Here is a 21,210-nt window from a genome sequence, read left to right as displayed (position 1 = left end):
AGTGGTTCTCAACCTTCCTAATGCCGCGACCCTTTAATACAGATCCTTATGTTGTGGTGACCCCCAATTTCATTGTTACAAATTAAAGCATAGTGATTAATCACAAAAACAATATGTAGTTATCTATGTGTTTTCCGATGGTCTTAGGCGACCCCTGTGAAAGGGTCGAACGACCCACAGGTTGAGAACCGCTGCTTTAGGCAGACACGATGGAAAGACCACTGGTTTTAGACCACAAGGCTTAGTGTGAATGTCAGCTCTATTGTACGCTGGCCAATATGCACACTAGTTAGGAGTACAGGATCGGAAACCCCATTGTGTGGACCGGAAGCTGGTTCTGTTGAACTGGGTAAGTTCCTTCATCTCTTTTTACTTCAGTTTTCTCATCTATAAAATGGGCAATAATGATAGTATTTTTCTCAACAGTTGCTGGGAAGATTAAATGAGTCCACTCATGTAAGCACTTAGACCTGTGTCTGAATCTACTAAGTACAGTCAATATTAACCACGGTTATTATGAGGCCTTGAGCAAGGTACTTAGGCTCTTTTAATTTCTTTTTTTTTTCCATCTGAAAATAGGCATCACATCTCACAAAGTGATATAAATATTTAAATGAGGTAAAGTACAGAGAAATTACATTGTGTTTGGCAAAGAATAGGTGTGTCAATTAGGAGTGCTTTTGTGTCTTAGCAACAGAAAACCCTGTTAACAGTGACAAACATATAGAGCGTTTATTTTTGTCACACAGAAAATAGTCCAGAGTTTGCCCATTCTTCACACTTAGTCAGAGGCTTCATGATGGCTGAGCTCTAAATCAGCAACTTTGTGATTACTTTGACTGTCACGGTCCTTGTTTAAGACAGGAAGAAAGAGGAGGGGACAATGCAAACTCTATCCAAAGCAGTAATATATGCATGGATAAGGTTGCCAGATAAAATACAGGAAGCCCAGTTAAATTTGAATTCCTGATGAACATGACTAAATTGCTAGGGTAAGTATTTACTAAGCAAGATTTGAGACATACTTACACTAAATATTTGCATTTTTTTCTGAAATTCAAATGTATGCTAGGAATTCCTAGCCAGTTGCTGTTGTAACCTCACTAGCTAGACTCTGTTAGCTGCAAAGAAGGCTGGGAAAGTATACGTTGTTTTTCATCCTTTACAGATAGCAAAGCACAAGAGATTAGAGAATAAACCTAGGTTGGTCAATTAACATTACCTAGCTTAGTTGGTGTTTCATGAAATCTTTCATGAATCCTCCAGCTTAAACCCTAATTAGAATCCAGGATGAATTTAATTTTGGGATGAAGTGTAAGGTGATAGCCCAAAAAAGGGGCAGAGTCTGCTTTCTGGTCATGATACCCACCCTTCTGAAACAATGACCGGCAGATGATTTCTCGTTGTGATAACTATGCCCTGCTTTCCCTGGCTTCACCCTAGCTTACACCTTCCCCAAAGAAGAACAAGAGTTATTCTTGAGAAAGGAAGAAAAAATGAGCCTGGCTACAAGCATTACTCTGCTAACTGAGACACGGAGGGAAGGAGACAGACTTTACAGTGGTAGTCTTATGGAGAAAACACCCTGAAGGCCATCATATCCAAAACAGAAAACAGAATCTAATACTAGATAGAAAGGCGACTTTGATTAACAGGCAGCAAACCACGAACTGAGAAAAAACAAACCTATACCTTGTCATTTGAGATCAAATATTTTTGCCTTCTCTATTTCAATGTCTTTCTGTGTCCTCAGCAAATAAAATAATGTTTGGATAAGAAACAGATTTACAAACAAAGCATCTTTCTATTTGGATACATGGTCACACGAAGGAAAGGTTTTGTTCTTTTACAAAAAAATCTTGCACAGAAAATGCATACAAATGATTGCAGCTGTCAGGATCACAACTTAGAGAAAATGCAGATGGTATAAAATAATATTCACAAATAGCTAATAGAATTTTAATAGCTACAAGAAAGAAGAGAAAATGAAAGCACTGAATCTACTTCAGATGTGAAGAGAATGAAATGGTCCCAGGAAGAGTCTAAAGGCAGAGCAACCCTTGATTTTTCCCATGTTTAGAAGTGGCTCTCCCTGGTGCATTGATTTATGTGAAGATTAGGCAGCAATCATAGTCTCTAGACTAGCCTGGAAGGCATGTGCATAAAGTAAGATATTTGCAATATGCAAATGTCACGTATGATGAATGAAATACTCAGTATGTCTGGAGGACACACAGATGCTAACCAGCCACTGCTTCCATGATGCAAATTGTAAAGAAACTTGGAGCAAAGGTATCTTTCTATAGCTAATTGATTTTTTTTTAAAAAAAATAACATGGTCTTTGAGTCTAAATACCAGTCACTAAAGCATAAGTCATTCTACCCATGTTTAGCTTTGTGGAACTTGAGATATTTCTTAATGATAATAATGTTCAGAAATGGGGATTAAGCAAAAGAAAGCTAGATCAACCTATATACATACAGCACATACAGGCAAAGTCACAAGGTCAAAGGAAGATTGGATTAAAGAATTGATACCAAGAGATAAGTCCAACAGTAAAAATAAAAAAGCTATTCTGCAGGGCAGAGAATGAACGGGTCACGCGTTTTCCTCAGCCAAAGTTCACAATGACTCATGATGATTCTTAAGGAGAAACAAAGACAGTAAATGCTAGAGGTCCCATAAAGACCAAAGATCAACATCTAGATGATTAGATGTTAACAAGTACTGAAAAAAGACAGCTTTCAGAGCAACAATCCGTTCTCCGGGCAGATATCACATCACCGCCAAAAGAAAATGGAATCTAGTCAATGCGGACCTGGGAATTCAAAGCAAGACCAGGAGCAACACTGACTCAGGGTTGAACTGAAGGCAGTCTATTGATCTAGAATTTATTTCTCTTCCTGTGCCAGAAGGGGTCTTAGGGTCTTTAGAATCTAAGAGTGGGCTGGTTCCCACTGTACAAAATAAAGAGACACTGTCTACTGATGGTGGCATAGCCCCTGTGCCTAACACCATGAAGAGGCGCAGAATGCTTTGCCGTTAAACAATCCTGTGTGAGGGTATCTTTCTTATTATCAGTTGTTGCCTTTATCTTTTCTGTTTCTTCTTGGACTAGAACTAAATGTTCAGCTCTGGGAGGCTGTCTGAAACTGAATGCAGGAGTCATGGTGAGTGGGGAAGTTTCTGAAGCTTGAAGATAACTGAAGGACTGTCTTTAGAGCAACAGTAAAGTATCAAAGGGGCTCCTGGGCCTGGAGAGCCAGTATATGTGGCAGCAGTGAGGGCTCTAGAGCTGCACTGTCCAACCCAGTGTTGCACTGTGTCAACATTAAGCTTGAGACATGTCTAATCCAAATCGAGATGCACTTGAAGTATGCAATACACACCAGATTTCAAAGGCTTAGCATAAATAACAATAATAATGATATAATATCTTATTAATTATTTTATATCGATTGCATATTGGAATGATAATATTTTGGAGATATTGGGTTACATATAGTATTAAAATTAATTTAATATTTTACTCTTTTTTTTCCCAATATATTCCACTGATTTTTTACAGAGAGGAAGGGAGGGAGATAGTGCCCGCAACCCAGGTACATGCCCTTGACCGGAATCGAACCTGGGACCCCTCAGTCCGCAGGCCGACGCTCCATCCACTGAGCCAAACTGGTTTTGGCTATTTTACTCTTATTAATGCAGCTACTAGAAAAATTAGAACAATACATGTGCTTTGTATTCTCTTTCTTTTGGACACTGCAGCTCCAAATGGAAAATCAGAATTGGGTGATCTATGCTAATCCAAGTGCAGTCTGTAGACTCACAGCAACCCACACACCATTACCAGCTGGTGAGGAGATAAGTGAAGAACTTGAGAGAAATAATTTGGGAACTTTTATATCAATTTGAAATGGTTATGATAGCGAAGTGTGTGAGATTTTTTGTTCTCCAGATTCTGAAAAGTTGGGAGGAAACACTGTTGTTTTCACATAGGTAGTTTGAGGAGCGCTGAGGATTTATCACAAGGTGGGGTGGACTTCAGTGGGTCAGAGAAAGCTGCCAGACCTCAGAACTCAGGGATCTCGGAGGCAGGTGTCAGAGGTTTGCTGAGTGCTCCAGGGGAAGCTTGCCCCTGAGACCATACAAAGGAGGTAACAGCTTCTCATCATTTCCAGAGATTGCCAGTTCTGAGTCCCTGTATGGAGTGCTGAGGACTAGGGGGCTTAGATGGCATATTAGGGAGGTTGAGGGGTGCTGAACATAGACAATATAGGATTCAGGTGGCCTAAATAAGGGAACACCTGCTGTTCAAGGCAGAATCTCAAGATTTCCTGCTTCACAGGCCTGGTGTGGATATATTTACTTACTTGTCATCTATTCATCAAACATTTATTGAGTAGTTACTATGTGACAGGAACTCTTCTAGATGCTGGAACTATACGAATAAGAAAGAATTTGTGGCTACCCACCAAGATCACACAAGATTTAGAGGAAGGGAACACCTACGTTGTATGACAAGACATGATATATGGGCCCAGGGAGATAACAAGCAGGATATGGCCACCACTGGCCAAAGGAGTAAGCAATTCTGCTAGACCTTGGGAGGGAAACAGGTAACGTTATCCTTATAGGCAGCTTTCCTGGAAAGCAGCAGCAAGAAATTTCAGAAAAGACCAGTGATTATAGCCTGGCCAGTGTTGCTCAGTGGTTGAGTATAGACCATGAACCAGGAGGTCACAGTTTGATTCCTAGTCAGGGCACAAGCCTGGTTTGTGGATTGTAGGCTCAATCCCCAGTATGTGGCTTGCAGGAGGCAGCCAATCAATGGTTCTCTCTCATCATTGATGCTTCTATTTCTCTCTATCCCTCTCCCTTCCTCTCTGAAATCAATAAAAATATGTTTTTGAAAGACCAATGACTGTAGATTCAGATAGAACTAGGTTTGAGTCCTTGTTTTCTGCTTATAGGCAAGTGGCCACTGACTTCAGTTCTCATCCCTCTAAAATGGAGCTAGAGATAACTACTAAGGAGATATTATACATATGAAATGAAATAATAAAAGTTAAGCATCAGGCACATTGTGAGTGCTCGGTAATGGTAAGAAAGTACATGAACTTCATATTCAACATCACCTGGGGACACACTTTTTCTGAGAGTTTCTTATAAGGCTGACAATTTAGGTGGGGTGAAGTGGGCCCTGCTCTGAAGATTGGAGAATCACCAGGTCAGAGTTCTAGACAGACTGTTGAAGAAAGAGTGGGCTGACACCAGTTTCAGGCTGGTTACCATCCTATTTCAGCTGGGTATCAGGTAGATAAAAGGATGCAGTTTCAGCTGGTGAGGATGTTGAGCTGGGGTCTGTGAGAAATAAGAGAACCCAAGGACAGGACACTAGCACACCACAGAATTACATGTGAGATAAAAAAACAACAACAAACAAACAAACAAAAAAAACAAAACTAGTGTGCATTACAAACCACAATAATAGACAAAATGGGTGGGCAAGTGTTCTGAGAAGAGAGCTAGTCAATGCAAGGGGTTATTATTGTTAATACATTCTATCTATCTAGAGAGGCTTGGGCTGTGAAAAAATGGACACCATTCAAGTTCAAAGAGCTTGTCCTGCTTAGAGCCAAACAAATGGGTAGTCTCCTCCTTGAAGAAGCTGCCGTCTGATTAGTTGTGGAAACCTGTGCTCCAGCTCTGGGAGCCAGCCCAGGTCCCAGAGAGTGGGCAGCTGCCAGCCCTGGCAGAAGAGCCAGCTGACTCAATGGGCCATCCGTCACTGAGCGGCACCGGCAGAAGGCAGGGGAAATGAGTTTCCTTTGCATCAATAGCTCCTGCTTAAACAAAAACAAAATGAAGTGTCTTGGCATTTTTCTTCCAGCACTGTGAGGTTAGCTGGAGACATTCAATCTCATTGACAGTGTCTTTAAAAAACACACTATCAGGGATCACCACATTCATATGCAAATGTGGTGGCAAGCTTCAGAGCCCTAATTGATGTATATTCTGTGTGTGTGTGTGTGTGTGTGTGTGTGTGTGTGTGTGTAATCAGTTGTGCTTGAGGTAGCACTGGAACCAAGATTTAAAAAAAATACAATGACCGTTATTAACTGGACTCATGGAAACTAACGTGAGAAAACTATATTACATGGCTATGCTTAGGCACCAGGGAGCTGAAATAAGAGAAATGTCTCTGCAGCCTCACACTAGCATCCTCAGTGTTAGCTGATTCAATTCTCTTCACTAACAGTGATGCACACTGAATAAAGGGTTTTCTTAAATCCTCCCAAATGGTTCATTTAATCAACCACAAACTTGATTAACTTTGGGGGTTTTCTAAGTTAACTGGATTTACATAACAGTAAGAGAATTGTGTGCATGCACGTGTGTGTGTGTGTGCGCGCGCGCGCGCACGTGTCTAGACTCCTCTTTGATGTTGTGCGTGTAGAAGTGGTGTACATTCGCATGAAATATGGGCAGAAACAAGTTGTTTCTGCAGACATCGGGCTTTGTTATTTGGATATTGAAAATCACATTCAAGAGAGAAAAGTGCAGAGTTTAAACCTGTTTATGAAAGAGTCAGATCCATGCATGATTGCAAAAGGTTTTCTGGGAAAATTATATAGAAAGCAGTGCGCTTTTGTACTACGTTTGCAGTGTCCTACATGAATATAGTAATACAGGCAACACGAGACAGACAGCTTGCTGGACAACTTCACACTGTGTACTAGTAAACAGATGTGGGGAAGAAGGGTTATGTTAATCAATGACTGGGCTTTATTTATTTTTTATTTATTTAGTATTTATTTTTTGTTTGTTTGTTTGTTTGTTTGTTTATTTATTTATTTATTTATTTATTTATTTAAAGAGGCCTAAGGTGGGACCCAGGCATCCACATTTCAAATAAGCTCCTGTAGTGATTCTGATGCACACCAAAGGTAGGGAATCTCTCACTCTCTCTCCCCTCTTTCTCAAATACATGCACACACACACACACACATCCATCATTATAAAAACCATGTAACTGCATTAGGAAAAAATTAGAAAATAGCTATGAGACAATGATTACCCACAAGTCTTCTATCCTAACCCAGTAGCATTTTGGAATGTTTACTTCTGGGTATTTCCCCCCTCTAAGTGCAAGAAGTGCTGTTATTTTGTGAGCAGAGTTATTAACCATGTGATTATTGTCCGCTGGATTTTAGATGTAGGTTCTGGGGACTTCCTTTGTGAGGTTCCGCCCTACTAAATGCATCTGCCAATCAGGAGCACTTATTTCCTCCCTTGACACTGTAGCCAAATTATCCCCCTCTGTCATTAAGCTCAGGGCTCCTGACACCTTTGCGTTAATTCAGGTGTTCTCTTGGAGAGCCATACCTTTGTCAGAAAGGCTTAAACTTAAAGTAGCAACATGCGGGAGCAGGCAAAGATCTTAGCCTGGGTGTATTCCTGTTTTCCACTGTGATTTCTAAGCTTATTTATGCTAATAGGAGATATCAAAGCCCTGCGTGGGATCCTTTGCCTCCCATGAGCTCATGAATCTCTCCCTTTCACGTGTACTGCAGGCACATTAAACATATTATTCTTTTTTGACTTAACGCCAGTAAGATTAAATTCCATCTTTCCATCTGCAGCACCACGCAGGGCCCCCTGGCTTATAGGAAAGATAGAGCGTGGCAATGGAGCAGAGACCCCTTCAGGACGCTTGTGAGCAGGCCGCTTTCTGCTAGACAAGATAAATTTCTCCCTTCCGTGGCACAAAATCTCAACATCTGCTCTGTCTTTACCTCCCAGACACCATGACAGGTGTAGCCATCTTTAAAACATGGCTTGGAAACAACATATGGCCTGTCAGCAGTGAATAGAGGCTAAAACCATGCAGGGTGTGGGAGGGGCTCTGCATCAGCTCTTGGACCTTATTGTTATATTTCAACTAGAGGCTCAGTGCACCAATTTGTGCACAGGTGGGGTCTGGCCAGCCCACCCTGATCAGGGCCAATGGGGCCAGGCTGGCCTGGGATAGGGGAGGTGGGAGGCTGCCCAGCTGGCCCTACTCCCTGATTGGGGTGTGGGGGCTGATCAGGGGGGCAGGGCCAGCAGGGGGGGAGGGGTTGAGGGTGGTTGGCTGGCTGGCCACCCCCTGGTCGAACTCCAGTCGAACTCCTGGTTGAGGGAACAATTTGCATATTACCCTTTTATTATATAAGATTGGCTTTTAATTTCTCCAGGCTTGTCCCTCTCTCAATGTCTCATCGACATGCTCGGCACAGAATTCTGATTTTCATTTTTGCCTCTTCCAGCAGTTTCTCACCAGTTTAGACCCCCTCCCTGCCCCCTACTCCCCCGTAGGGAGAGGAAAGTTAAATGATGCTCATCTGCCAAACACTTCTGATCATTAGGAAGCCATAAGAATGAACATAACCATCAAAGGAAATTCATTGCCAAAGAAGACAAGGTTAGAGCAGGATGCCCAGGATAGGGGAGAGGGGTGAAGCAGCGGGAGCTTTGTCCCCCACTTTGTGGTTTTGAGAGTGGGGGTTGCAGCTGGTGGCACCCAGGAGGCTAAACAGGGTTCTCTTCCCCACACTTAATTGTGAGAACAGCCCCAGCATAGCAAGCCGTGCAAGGCTGAAGACAAGGGAGGGGTCCCCTTGATTTCTTCCTTTCTCTCCTCCCCCTCCTCTGGGGGAGATTCTTGGTTATTTTTTTAATTTTAGTTCAAAATAGAGGTTGGGGGGGAAAGAAGCCTGTGCAGGCCTCCTGCAGGAAATACCATTAATAATTAATACTCAATAATAATCAAATCCATGGGAGACTCGTTACAAGAAACATCTTGACAGACCCGCGGATGGATGCCTGTAGCTTTACTTCTTCATCAGCTCGCGGGATTGGGTCAGCAGGGATTTGAGTGCACGTTAAGCGGTGACAAAAAGAGGATAAATAGCAGGTTTGTTCACGGAAGAGGCTTATGCATCCCTACAGGGTTTTTTCATTTTAGGTTTATAGCTTGGTGGGGAATTTCCCTTTAATTGGGATTGTAATATAAGGATGGAACCTGTCAACATTTACAAGAGAGATGGGAGAGTAATTCTTTCTAACTTATTTGTTGTTATTATTGCAATGCTACTTCCTTTTGGAGGCTCTGTATCACAGAGGCGAACAATCAAGCTGGATAGAGAGAGGGAGGGAGGGAGAGAGAGAGAGAGAGAAAGAGAGAGAGAGAGAGAGAGAGAGAGAGAGAGACAGAGAGAGAAACTATACAGAGTTCATGACTCCTTGGAAGTCAGACTTCAGAGTGTCCATTGAAGTACTTATACTTGGTTATTCAGAGACTTGGCACATGCATTGTTTTGCTTAATCTTCACATAACCCTGTGAGATAAGTGTTCGTGAGCCCACTGTCTAGATGATGAAACTGAGGAACAGAGAGGGTAGGTAATTTCCCCAAGATTTCACAGTTAGTAAGCAGCAGGGTTGGGATTCCCGCCCCAGGAGGCTCACTGGAAGGTAGCTCTGACTGTTCCTCTCTTCTGTCTTTGTATAGAGCGAGAAGGACTATCTCCACAGCCAGGTAAGAAGGTGCAAGATGCCTGACCTTCTCATGCAGGAATTGCCCGTCAGTCTACTCTGTGTTCTGTGAAATACACAGAAATATTCGGGCTCGCTGTCCAACATCCTCACAGAGAAAGCAGGTGTGGTCACAGCAGGAAAATAACATGTTACTCAGATGGTTCACCCAAGGAGACATTAATGCAGGGACTAAGAGGGCAAAAGTAAAGGAACCAAGAAATAAGCAACAGCAGCCACAACTACTAACACCCAATGCTAGAGCAAAACCCAGCCCTCCACTCACTAAAAACTTCCTTAACCTCTAAGCAGAATTCCACAAGGCAGACTGTGTAAATATTTGAAGGCCCTCTTCAGCATGGAATTTTGTTATGTAAATTTGGGGGAAAAATTTGGAATAAACAAATACTGAAAATAATATAAAAAGCCCAATAAACCCAACATCCAAATTTATCAAATGTGAATCCATTAACATATTTGCTCCACATCTTTTTAATTTTCAAAGAAATTTAAAGTCATAATGTAAAGACTAACTCAAAAAAAAAAAAAGACTAACTCCATCAATCTCATTCACCTTCCCTCTGGCCATGGGCAGTCACTATTCTATCAGTATCATACTTCGCATACTTTTAATACCTAGTGATGTATCCATAAGCATATGGGTTATTACTCCGTGTATTTTTAAATGTATGCAAATTGTATTTGTATGTACAGTCTGTATATAAACTCTATTTGTAAGCAACTTGCTTTATAAGTTTAGCATATTTTAATTCATATCATTATAGATACATTAACTTTATTTTATTATCTGAATGGTATTTCAGTGTATGGCTATACTACAGTTTATCCCTCCTTTGTTGATAATATTTAAGTTGTTTATAATTTTTCTCCGTTAAAAACAATGCTGCAATAAGCATTCTTGCATATACCTGCATGAGCACATTATACAAGAAATTCTCTAGGAGTATAGTCCCTGGATTATAAATTATCCTATCTTTGACTTTATTAGATTGTGCCAGTCTGCCTTCCAAAGTGCCCATTTTTATACTTATTAGCACCGACTGATAGTTCACATTTCCTCACATTGTTGTTTTAATTTACACCTTCTGGTTCTCACTTATATTTCTTTTATTACAAATGAGGTTGGACTTCTTTTCATGTTTACTGGCCTTCATCTTTTCACATTTGTGAATTTCCTGTTTAATACATATATATATGTATATACATCAAAATTTTATATATTTATATATATATGTATTTCCTATTGGATAATCTTAATCTCACTCTTCAAAGGAGGGATTATTATTCTGGTAACTAATCTTCATATGTGTTAATTTATCTTTTCATTTCCTTTATGATATTTTTAGTTGTGAAGATTTTAATTTTAAAGTGGTCAAAGTTGTCCATCTTTCCCTTTATGGTGTGTGTGTGCGTGTGTGTGTATGTGTCTTATTTAGGAGGTCCCTTCTCTACTGCAAGTTTGTAAAAATATTTACAAATTTTTCTATATTGTTGTCTGTAAATAAAGTTTGATTTTTACATGTAGGTTTTAAATATATCTGGAAATGATTTTTTAAATGTGTGATAGAAATATCATTTTGTTATATATGTGTATATATACATATTTTTCAGTGACCATAACATTATCTGATGATTACATTATGTTTGTTCTACGAATTTAAAACACCACTCTTGAATGCGCTTTATTTATATAGGCAAGAGTTTGTTTCTGAGTCTACTCTACTGTTTCATGGCTCTTCTTTACACTTCCAGTGCCAGTGACTCACTGCCTTAATGAATATATTTGTCAGTAAGCACTGATAAACAGTGTAGTGATTCTTCATAACATAGCTTCTTAGGTAATCTTGGACTGGGCTCTGCCATTTCAGTTTTAGGATTAGTTTATCAACTTTCATGAAAACCTCTATTACAATATTCTATATTATTGCTTGGAAATTTTATTTTCACTTGGAGAAAAATTTTATCTTAATGTAATTATTTCCACTCACAAACATAGCATATCTCCTCATTTGTATTTATATTCATTATTATTTTTCTCAATGATAAATCTTTAGTACATGTATTTTTTTGTTGTTAAAAGTATTACATATGTCTCCTTTTTCCCCAATCAACCCCCCCCAGGCCACTCCCACCCCCCCAGGACAACCCCAACCGCCCCAGTGTCCGTGTCCATTGGTTATATTACATGTATTTTGAAATATTCATCTTTAGATTACTTATTGTTTGGCTGTTATAAAGAGCTTCTTGTACAATTTTCACTTTCCACTTGCTTCTTTTTTAAATGTAATTTTTAATTACTGTTTACAATATGATATTAGCTTCAGGTATACAACATAGTGATTAGATATTTACCTCATGAAGTGATCACCCTGATAAATCTAGTACCCATCTGTCACCAATAATAGTTATTACAACATTATTGACTATATTCTCTATACTGTACTTCATATCCCCTTGACTATTTTTATCACTGGAATTGGTAATTTTTATTTGCTTCTTGATGGTATTTAAAAACACTGTGGGGTTTTTCTTTTCCATTTTTTTCTAATTAATGGAAATATAACTGACATCAATAAATGTATTTATTTTAAGTGTGTAGTTCAGTGAGTTTGACAAATGCATATAACTTACATAATATGATGGCACTGAACAGCACATAAAACATCTTCATCATCCCAAAAGATTCCCTTATGCCTTTTCCTGGTCAGCCTCCTACCCTAGCCGCAGAAACCTGTCACTCTGTTAACTGTAAGAGTTTGTCTTCCCTAGAATTGCATATGAATTTAATCATATATGTATTCTGCCTGTCACCTGAAAATCAATTTTATACTTTTCATTTCTAATCAGTATGCCATTCATTAATATTTTCTACTCTTATTGCTTCTCTACAAAAATAAAAGGAAGTGGCAAGAGCAGACATTTTTACCTTGTTCCTAATCTTAGGGAGGAAAGCATGCAGTATTTCACCATTAAGTGTGAAGTTAGCTGTAAGTTTTTAGTAAATGACCTTTATTAGTTTACAGAAGTTCCCACGTATTCTTAATTTGGTGTAAGTTTTTATAATGAATGCATATTGGATTGTGACAACTGCCTTGTCTGCAACTAGTGAGATGATTGGATGGTTTTTCTCCTTTATTGTGCTAATAAGACTAATTATATTTATTGTTTTTTGAATGTTAAAAATCCTAGCATTCTTGGAATTAAATTAATTGACATGAGGCATTATCCTTTGTATGTATTGTTGGATTCAATTTGATACATTTTATTAAGATTTTTTTGTATCTAGACTCAACAGAGATGCCTGTAATTTCTTTCATAGAATGTTTTTGTCTGATTTTGTAAGAGAGTAATATTAGACTCATAAATAGAGAAGCAATCCTTTCTTTACTTTGTAAAAGCAAAGGCTCATTAATGGTATTATTTCTTTCTTAAATGTTTGATAGAATTCACCAGTAAATCCATTTATAATAGTAAGGATTTTTTGTAGAAATTGTTAAATTGAAATATCAATTAAAAATATATGTAATGGCTAAACTGATGTTCTATTTTCTCTTGAATCAGTCTTAATAATTTTTCTCTTCAAGGAATCTGTACTTTTGATCTAGTTTGATTACTTTATTGGCATAAAGTTGTTCATAATATTTACTTAATATTTGTTGCATCTGTAATAATGGCCTTTCTTTTCATTCTCAATATTGGGAATTTGTGTTATCTTCTTTTGTTTTTATTCATCTACTGGAAGTTTATTAATCTTATTATTTTCAAAGACCCTGGTTTTAGTTCCATAATTTTTTAAATATATATTTTTATTTATTTCAGAGAGGAAAGGAGAGGGAGAGATAGAAACATCAATGATGAGAATCATTGATTAGCTGCCTCCTGCATGCCCCTCACTGGTAATTTTTTAAATATATATTTTTATTTATTTCAGAGAGGAAAGGAGAGGGAGAGATAGAAACATCAATGATGAGAATCATTGATTAGCTGCCTCCTGCATGCCCCTCACTGGGGATCGAGCCTGCAACCCAGGTATGTACCCTGATCTGAAATTGAACCATGATCTCTTTGTTCATAGGTTGAAACTCAACCACTGAACCATGCTGGTCAGACTGGTTTCATAATTTTTAAATTTTTATTTTTCTCACTTATTTGTTTCAATCTGTCTTCTTTCCTTTATTATATTTACTTTGGGTTTAATTCATTCTTCCTTTTCTTATGAGAAGTTTAAGTCATAAATTTTAAAGTGTTATTTTTTTAATATGAGCATATAAAGCTATAAATTTCACTCAAGCACTACTTTAGCTGTGTTCTACAAATTTTTAAATGTGTTTTCATTTAGTTCAAAATTTTTCTAATAGTGCTTATGATTTATCCTTTGACCCATTGGTTATTTAGAATTGTGTTGTTTAATTTGAAGATACTTGGAGATTGTCCTGATTGTTTTCATTAATTCATACTAAATTTAATTCTGCTGTGATCAGAGAACATACTTGATATATCAACATTTTCAAAATTTTTGACACTTCTTGTGTGGCTTGGTATATGGTATACCCTGGAGAATGATCTCTATACTAGAAAAAACTGTGTACTCTGAAGGTGCTAAATGGAGTTCTTTATAAATGCCAAATAAGTCTATTTGGTTGATAGTACTGTTTACATCTTTTATATTACTACTAGAGGCCCGGTGCATGAAATTCATGCACGGGTAGGGTCCCTAGGCCTGGCTGGCCATCAGGGCCAATCTGTGGGGTGACCGCTGGGGCTCTGGGTGGGGGGGGAGGGGGGGCCGCTGACACTCGCCTTGGCTGGCCTGGTGCTGCCCGCTCCCCGGCCCTGGTCCCTGCCACCACTATAGGTCCTGCAGGCTGGGGGCAGCCCCTGTGCTGAGCGTCTGCCCCCCTGGTGATCAGTGCGCATCATAGCATCTGGTTGTTCCACCATTCGGTTGATTTGCATATTAGGCTTTTATTATATAGGATAGATTTTCTAATTACTAATTCTATCAGCTAAGTCTCCAACTGTGATTATGGGTTTGTCTACATTTTCTCTCATTTCTGTCCATTTGGCTTCATGTGTTTTGGAATTCTGTCCTTAACGCAGGCATATTTCGAATTTCTTTATCTTCTGATGAACTGATCATGTAATCATTCTTTAATGACCCTCTTTATTTTTTATAGCATTACTTATTTTGAAGGTGACCTTGTCTGATAATCTTAGTCATTTAAGTCTTTTTTTAAAAATATCTTCAAGGTATGCCTTTTTCTGTTCTTCAAGCTTATCTATATTTGTGTATTTAAAGTCAGTAGGAAAAGAAAACTCGATTGTGCAGAAGAAAGAAGGAGCAATACTTTTGCTTAGACATGAAGAAACAGAATCCAGTGTCATCTAAGCCTCTGTACTGTGCCCAGGCTGTATAATTATTTATATTCTAGGCTATATGACTATTAAATATCCCAGGCTAGGAATTCCCTTATGGCTGGAATCTTGCTTCGTCTACCTTGTCATGCCAGTTGCAACAGAATAGCATGATGCTCATTAGCAAACAGCAAAATGTGCACTTTGAACGTAGACTGCTTGGATTTGAACCTTGAGTCAGGCATGTGCGAACGGTGTTCCTGAGTAAGCTATACAAAAAATTACCTGTAAAATAAGGATAATGTTATTTACCTGTTGTGACAAAGTATGAATGCATGTAAAGTGCCTGAAATAGTCTCTAACATGTGACAAATGCACAGTAAATGTTAGGTACTCCTACCCAGTACAGAACTTAGCACAGTGCATGCAGCCTAGGAATAAGTTAATATTATTTTTAAATAGCTTTATAGTTTAATTATTTCCTAGTATAGCCCTTTCTTGGTCCCAGCTTTGAACTGTTTTCCCTGTGGCTAACATTATCTAACCATCAGCCACAGACTCAGTGCACACTGGCCTCCTGAGACCAAATCTGACCTTAGAGAAAAAAGATTGTAAGGGCCTTTGGGTGGATGTTTAGATGTTTCTCTCTGACCTTGTGCCCCATTTATGCAAACTCAGTGGGCATCAGCCCTTTTTATTAAATTTTTCTTGTGCTCAAGACTCTCTGTTAGTCCTCCTTGCCTGTCTGATTGTTTCTTTGTCTGTTTCTCCTTCTTGATTCTGTATAACCTGAGCTTGCCTTGCTGTGCTTCTGAGTTTGTAAACTGTGCTTAGCTCCACACATGACTTTGAAATGGGCATTCAGCTCCCAGGGCTCTCCTATAATTAATGTTCATAATTAGTGTAAATGCGCTGCAGAGATTTGCAGCACAATATGCCACACGTGGACCTAATTGGGACCAAAGGACTACTAGCCCCAATTCTGAGGCCTTTAGGATAAGGGAATTAGGTATCTAAAGGGTTCTAAGAGGGCTAATAAGGCACAGAGGATTAGGTAATTAATGGATACAATGCTGCTCTGGAAAATGTTGTCAAAGGGATTCTCACCAGTCCCGCTCCTCTGGAGGCAATTTTTTTTCATGCAAGATGATTCTTCATTCCTCTCTAGTTTGTGGGGTTTCCCTCTTGGGAAGCATCCAGGGAGAATATAGCTTTGGTTTGCATTTTCTTATATCTGTGGCCTTGGAAAATAATTAAAGCTTTATCAGCAAGGTGCCATGAAGAGGCGTATTGGGGCAATTATCCAGGTAATCCACATTGAGGAAGAAGGAAATCTTTATTTTTGGTTTAGATTATTCAGCCTGCTTCCTTTTTTGTGTTTAGTCAGTAAGGCAACCATGCAGAGGGAATAAGGCATGTAATAAGAATTAATTAAATATTTGCCAGATGAATAAACCTTTTGTGCAAAATATCAAGTGATATTAAGAGTTTTTAGTAATTCTGGTTTGTACCTTAGTGATTGTGGTTTGCACCTAAACTTCATATGCCCTCTATCTATTGGCTTGGTGAGTTAATGGACAGGGATAAGAGAGCCACCTTCTGTTCCCCAAACAGGCCTCAGTTTACCCAGCTGTGAACAAGAACATGGCTTTCACTGCATTATTTCTTATAAAAAATTTTAAATGATTTATCAGACAGTGCAGCACTTTTATACTTTTCTAAACCTGAGCAATTTAAACCTGATACTATAATGGCCTGTGAGTTTGGTGGGGGGTGGGGGGCGTGGGGGGGGGTGAATCAGTTAGGCCTCTAGTTTGCCTCTCTGTGGATGAATTAGTGAGTTGATTAATGGGTTGGTTTCATTTATCTAATAGTGTTGTAAAGGATTGTGTCCCAAGTCTTCATGCTTTGGGGCAAGACACTGGTTTCCATGTCCCATACCTTCTGTACTTCCTGACATTGGTGACTGAATTGTACTCATCATCCATCACAAGACTCAATTCTTTCACAACTTCAAAGCTAGAGATTTCCAAACCAAGAATAAGAAATAGAGAAGAATGACACACACACAAAAGAACAAAGTTGATGGACACAGAGTGTCAGGATTTTGAGTGTGTGTTTTTTTTAAATGTCTATTGTTCTTAGAAAAAGTGATAAAGGATTGAAAAAATGAAGCCTCTTTTGATTTGCTTTGTGATTTTTCCATTGTTTCCTTCATGTTGTTTTGTTCACCTAAAAAGGGGAATCATGATATCAACTCACAGGATATTAGTGAGAATCATGTAAAATGTATGTAAAAGATTTTAAAAATTACTAAACCACCTACAAATATAAGTGTAATGCCAGAAATGTCTTTGACATAAAGAAATCTTGATTTTCACACTGTAGGGATACCTCACAACCAGAAACTTAGAAAATGAATTCCATCAAAGAATGTGCCCCAACTTATAAATGACCTAACAAGGAAGAAGGTGGTACCCTGTGTTTAAATGAATTTTTATCTAATACTAGACAGGTCCCTGGGACCTTGTACTGGATTAGCCTCCAGTGCAGCTAGCAAAAAAGCACTTTACAAAATTAACAACGTTTATGTCACACAGGTAAAGGACCATCTCCTCTCTTTTTAACCCTGTACCACCTGCCAGGGCATCCACGGGCGGCTAGAACTTAGGGCTGTGAACTCCCTTCCAGCTGTGCCAGTGCTCAGAGCTTCCTCCTCATAAAGCACAGAAATGGAGTGACGGACTCAGGAACACTCTCTGCTCAGGACCATTTCCAATCTATACAGCTTAAATCTCCAGTCCACCCAAGTTTGCAAGGTTCCCTGCAGTAATAGAAATAAAATGTACTTGAGGTAAAAAGAGAGGGGGGAAAGGGGAAGGAAGAAGGAAATAGAAAAAAAAGAGAAGGGAAGAGAGAGAGAAAGGGAGGAAGGAAGGCTTGGTTCATTGACCTTCTAAACTCTGAACTTGGAGGTGTACTTTTAGTTTGTCTAGAAGGAATTGGGAACTGGGAGAAACTGGGAAAGCAGCATGAATTACAGAGAGCCCAGGAGTGGTGGGAGAGGTAGTCAGAAAAAAAACAATTGAGCTCAGAGTCTATTCTAGCTGAGCAGGCTATATGAGGCAGTCAACAAACTCTCACTGGGTGCTGGTGCTGGAGTAAGAAAGATGACTGACACTCCATCTAATTCAAGTCTGTCCAATTGCATGTTCTAAGTTAATGGAAATGTGCTATTCTACCTCTGTCCAGTACGGTAATGACAGACGCTTATTGAGCACTTGAAATGTGGCTAGTGTGGTGGAAGAACTAAATTCTTAATTAATTTAATGTGAATTAATTTAAACATAAACGGCCACATACAGCTAGTGGTTGCAGTATTGGACATCACGGGTCTCGTCTGTTGTCATTAGAATCATGGATTTCTGAGAGCTAGAATAGGTAACAAAGATTATTTTAACCTACACATGTTCTCTTCTGGCACTCTCAGAGTTACCAAAGTTGTTGCTGTTACGTAACTGGATTGTGGAGAATGTGGGAAATGTAGGGACATATTGGATGCATCCAAATCTAGCCACATGGAGAATACACCAAACATACCTCCATTTCTAACTGCCTATCAAGGGCACTCAGGAGGTCTCATTCAGACACAGGGAATCAGTCTCTGTCTTAAGGATGGCTGTTCAGATTGTGTCTGCCAGTTGCCATTTGAGAAGTAGGCAAAGGAAATCCCTGCTGAAGCGGTGGTAAAAGTGTCCCTACACCTACTGCTGATGTTTTTCAAATAGAGAGGAAGGCAGAGGGAGAGAGAGAAACATCAAGGTCAAGGATGAAAGAAAATCATTGATCAGCTGCCTCCTGCATACCCGCAGCTGAAGGTCAAGCCCACAACCCAGGCATTTGCCCTGATCGGAATCGAACCATTTCCTCCTGGTTCATAGGTTGATGCTCAACTACTGATCACACTGGCCAGGCTTGCTGCTAATTCTTATCCTTCTGCATCCTTCCTAAAGGGATTCCTTACACAGAGCCAATTCTTCACAATCCTTTTTTTTTTCTTTTATGGTCTGTTGAGACACATCAACAACCATTTAACACTGAGCCTATCATTTTAGCTGAAGAAAAAATAGCTCAGAATTAAATAAGATTGTAAAGACAACTGAGATTTGAGTACCCACTTTATTGTCACAGCGATGTTAATTATTGTGTGCTAAATACTAAAATCAGTTAAATTTGTATGTCCATTAAAGAACTAGAAACCTGCATTTAGAAAAATAAATAAACACACCGAGTATGCAAGGCAGCTTTTACAAATGCCGTAAAATGCTGCCTTTTTAAAATCCTGTGTTGAGACTCTTCACCTTTGGTTTCTGTCCTCACAATCCTGACCACTGACCATGGCAGAGGCCTCTTTGGGAACCTCTACTCCACCCCCAGGCTGGGTCCATCATGAGTGTTCTTGCCATAGATCCTGCATCCAGGGTGCTTGGTGTCTGCTCTGAAAACATCTCTTTCTGCTGGTGATCTCCCATCTCTAGTCATATCGGCTTCTTCTGTATGAATAAGTGTCAGGACTCCAGTTTCTTATAAGAATCCCGAATTCTTTGGCCGGCTGTCTTACATCTGCTTGGTTCTCGCTCATCTCCTCCCCCGGTAGACTGAACTTTGTTTCTTTTCCTCCCAGCGGAGAGCTGCGATTTTTTCCCAAACAATGTCATCATGCTTTTGACTTAAAGTTTCCCCACATCCTGACCACGCTTCCTGTGAGACTCCCCAGAATATAACAGTGGCAACAGCAAAAATAAAGCTGGGCTTTGCCAGTCCCCTTCCTCACTTCCACTCACCCCATTACAGCGCACCCTCACACCATCCTCTGGCTTAGAACTGGCTCCTTCTCTGAACAGGGCTGCCTCCCATCAGCACCCACCACCCCAATCCTAGCCTTCCCTGCAGCAAAGCTGCTTGGCCCATGATTGAGCCCCAATACTAAGTATTTCAGATATCTGGGAGCCCACTTCTTCTTGGTGATTTGGTACACTTTGCAGTTGGCTACAAAAAAACCCCAGGCCTTATCCTGGGGATTGCCCAATGCTGAATATTTCAGCACTTAGAGCAGTGGTTCTCAACCTTCCTAATGCCGCGACCCTTTAATACAGTTCCTCGTGTTGTGGTGACCCCCAATTTCATTGTTACAAATTGAACATAATTAAAGCATAGTGATTAATCACCTAAACAATATGTAATTATATATGTTTTCTGATGGTCTTAGGCGACCCCTGTGAAAGGGTCATTCGACCACCAAAGGGGTAGCGACGCACAGGTTGAGAACTGCTGACTTAGAGTGTCTGACACTGAATCGGTAAAGGTCACCCAAAGACTAAATGAATCATTCCCTTGCCTTTAAGACACACTCTCCAGCTCATTATGATAAGATGCCTGTTAAATTTTTGTCTCCCTCCATAGAGATGAAGCCTCATGTGTGTTATCTGCACTAATGAACCACTTGCTCTGGTATCTCTTTTCTGGATGGTTTGTCGCCGGCGCTGTCCTGTCCTATTAAGCCCCAGTGACAGTGAACTGTTGACAGAGTATTAGAGGGAGCTCATATATTCAAAGCCAGGGATGTGACAGAGAATGTTTTTCAGTCTCCCAATCTCCGTACTCTCTGTGCTCTCACACGATTCCATTCAATCACAAAGATTAGAGCGTGTCAGACCCTTAGCATCTTTCCTCTGATTTGCAAATACAAGTGTGGGATTTGCTATTAATTCTTGTTGTTGCAGCTATAGAGCAGGCGCCACTAACTATAGCTAAGCCATTTACCTGATTAGTATTAATCAGAAGTGTCCCATGAGTCATATCGGTTGGAGAGGCCTGGATGTTTCTCAGTAAAGGGGTTTTGTGGAATCAAATGAGAATTGATTGATGATCCCAGAGTTCATGCATCCAACTAAAAAACCAGCCACATTCTGGGTATCTCACTGCAGTGAGAGCACTGTCCTCTCTGCATGCAAAGAAGGCAAGTTGCTTAACTGACCTTTCAGAAAGACAGTCTGTGCCTTGAGTTACTTCTTCTCAGTGGGACTGGGGAGATAATGAGAGAGAGAGAGAGAGAGAGAGAGAGAGAGAGAGAGAGAGAGAGATTTAGGATGATGCTACAAACAAGCCACCATCTTTTAACACAAATAAGGATTTGAGTAATTTATTCTACTTCTAAGAGGAGAAGTCCAAAAACATAGAAAAAAATAGATACTG

Source organism: Myotis davidii, unplaced genomic scaffold (genome assembly GCF_000327345.1).
Source record: "Myotis davidii unplaced genomic scaffold, ASM32734v1 scaffold622, whole genome shotgun sequence".
NCBI lineage: Eukaryota > Metazoa > Chordata > Mammalia > Chiroptera > Vespertilionidae > Myotis > Myotis davidii.
This window is presented reverse-complemented; position numbering follows the sequence as displayed.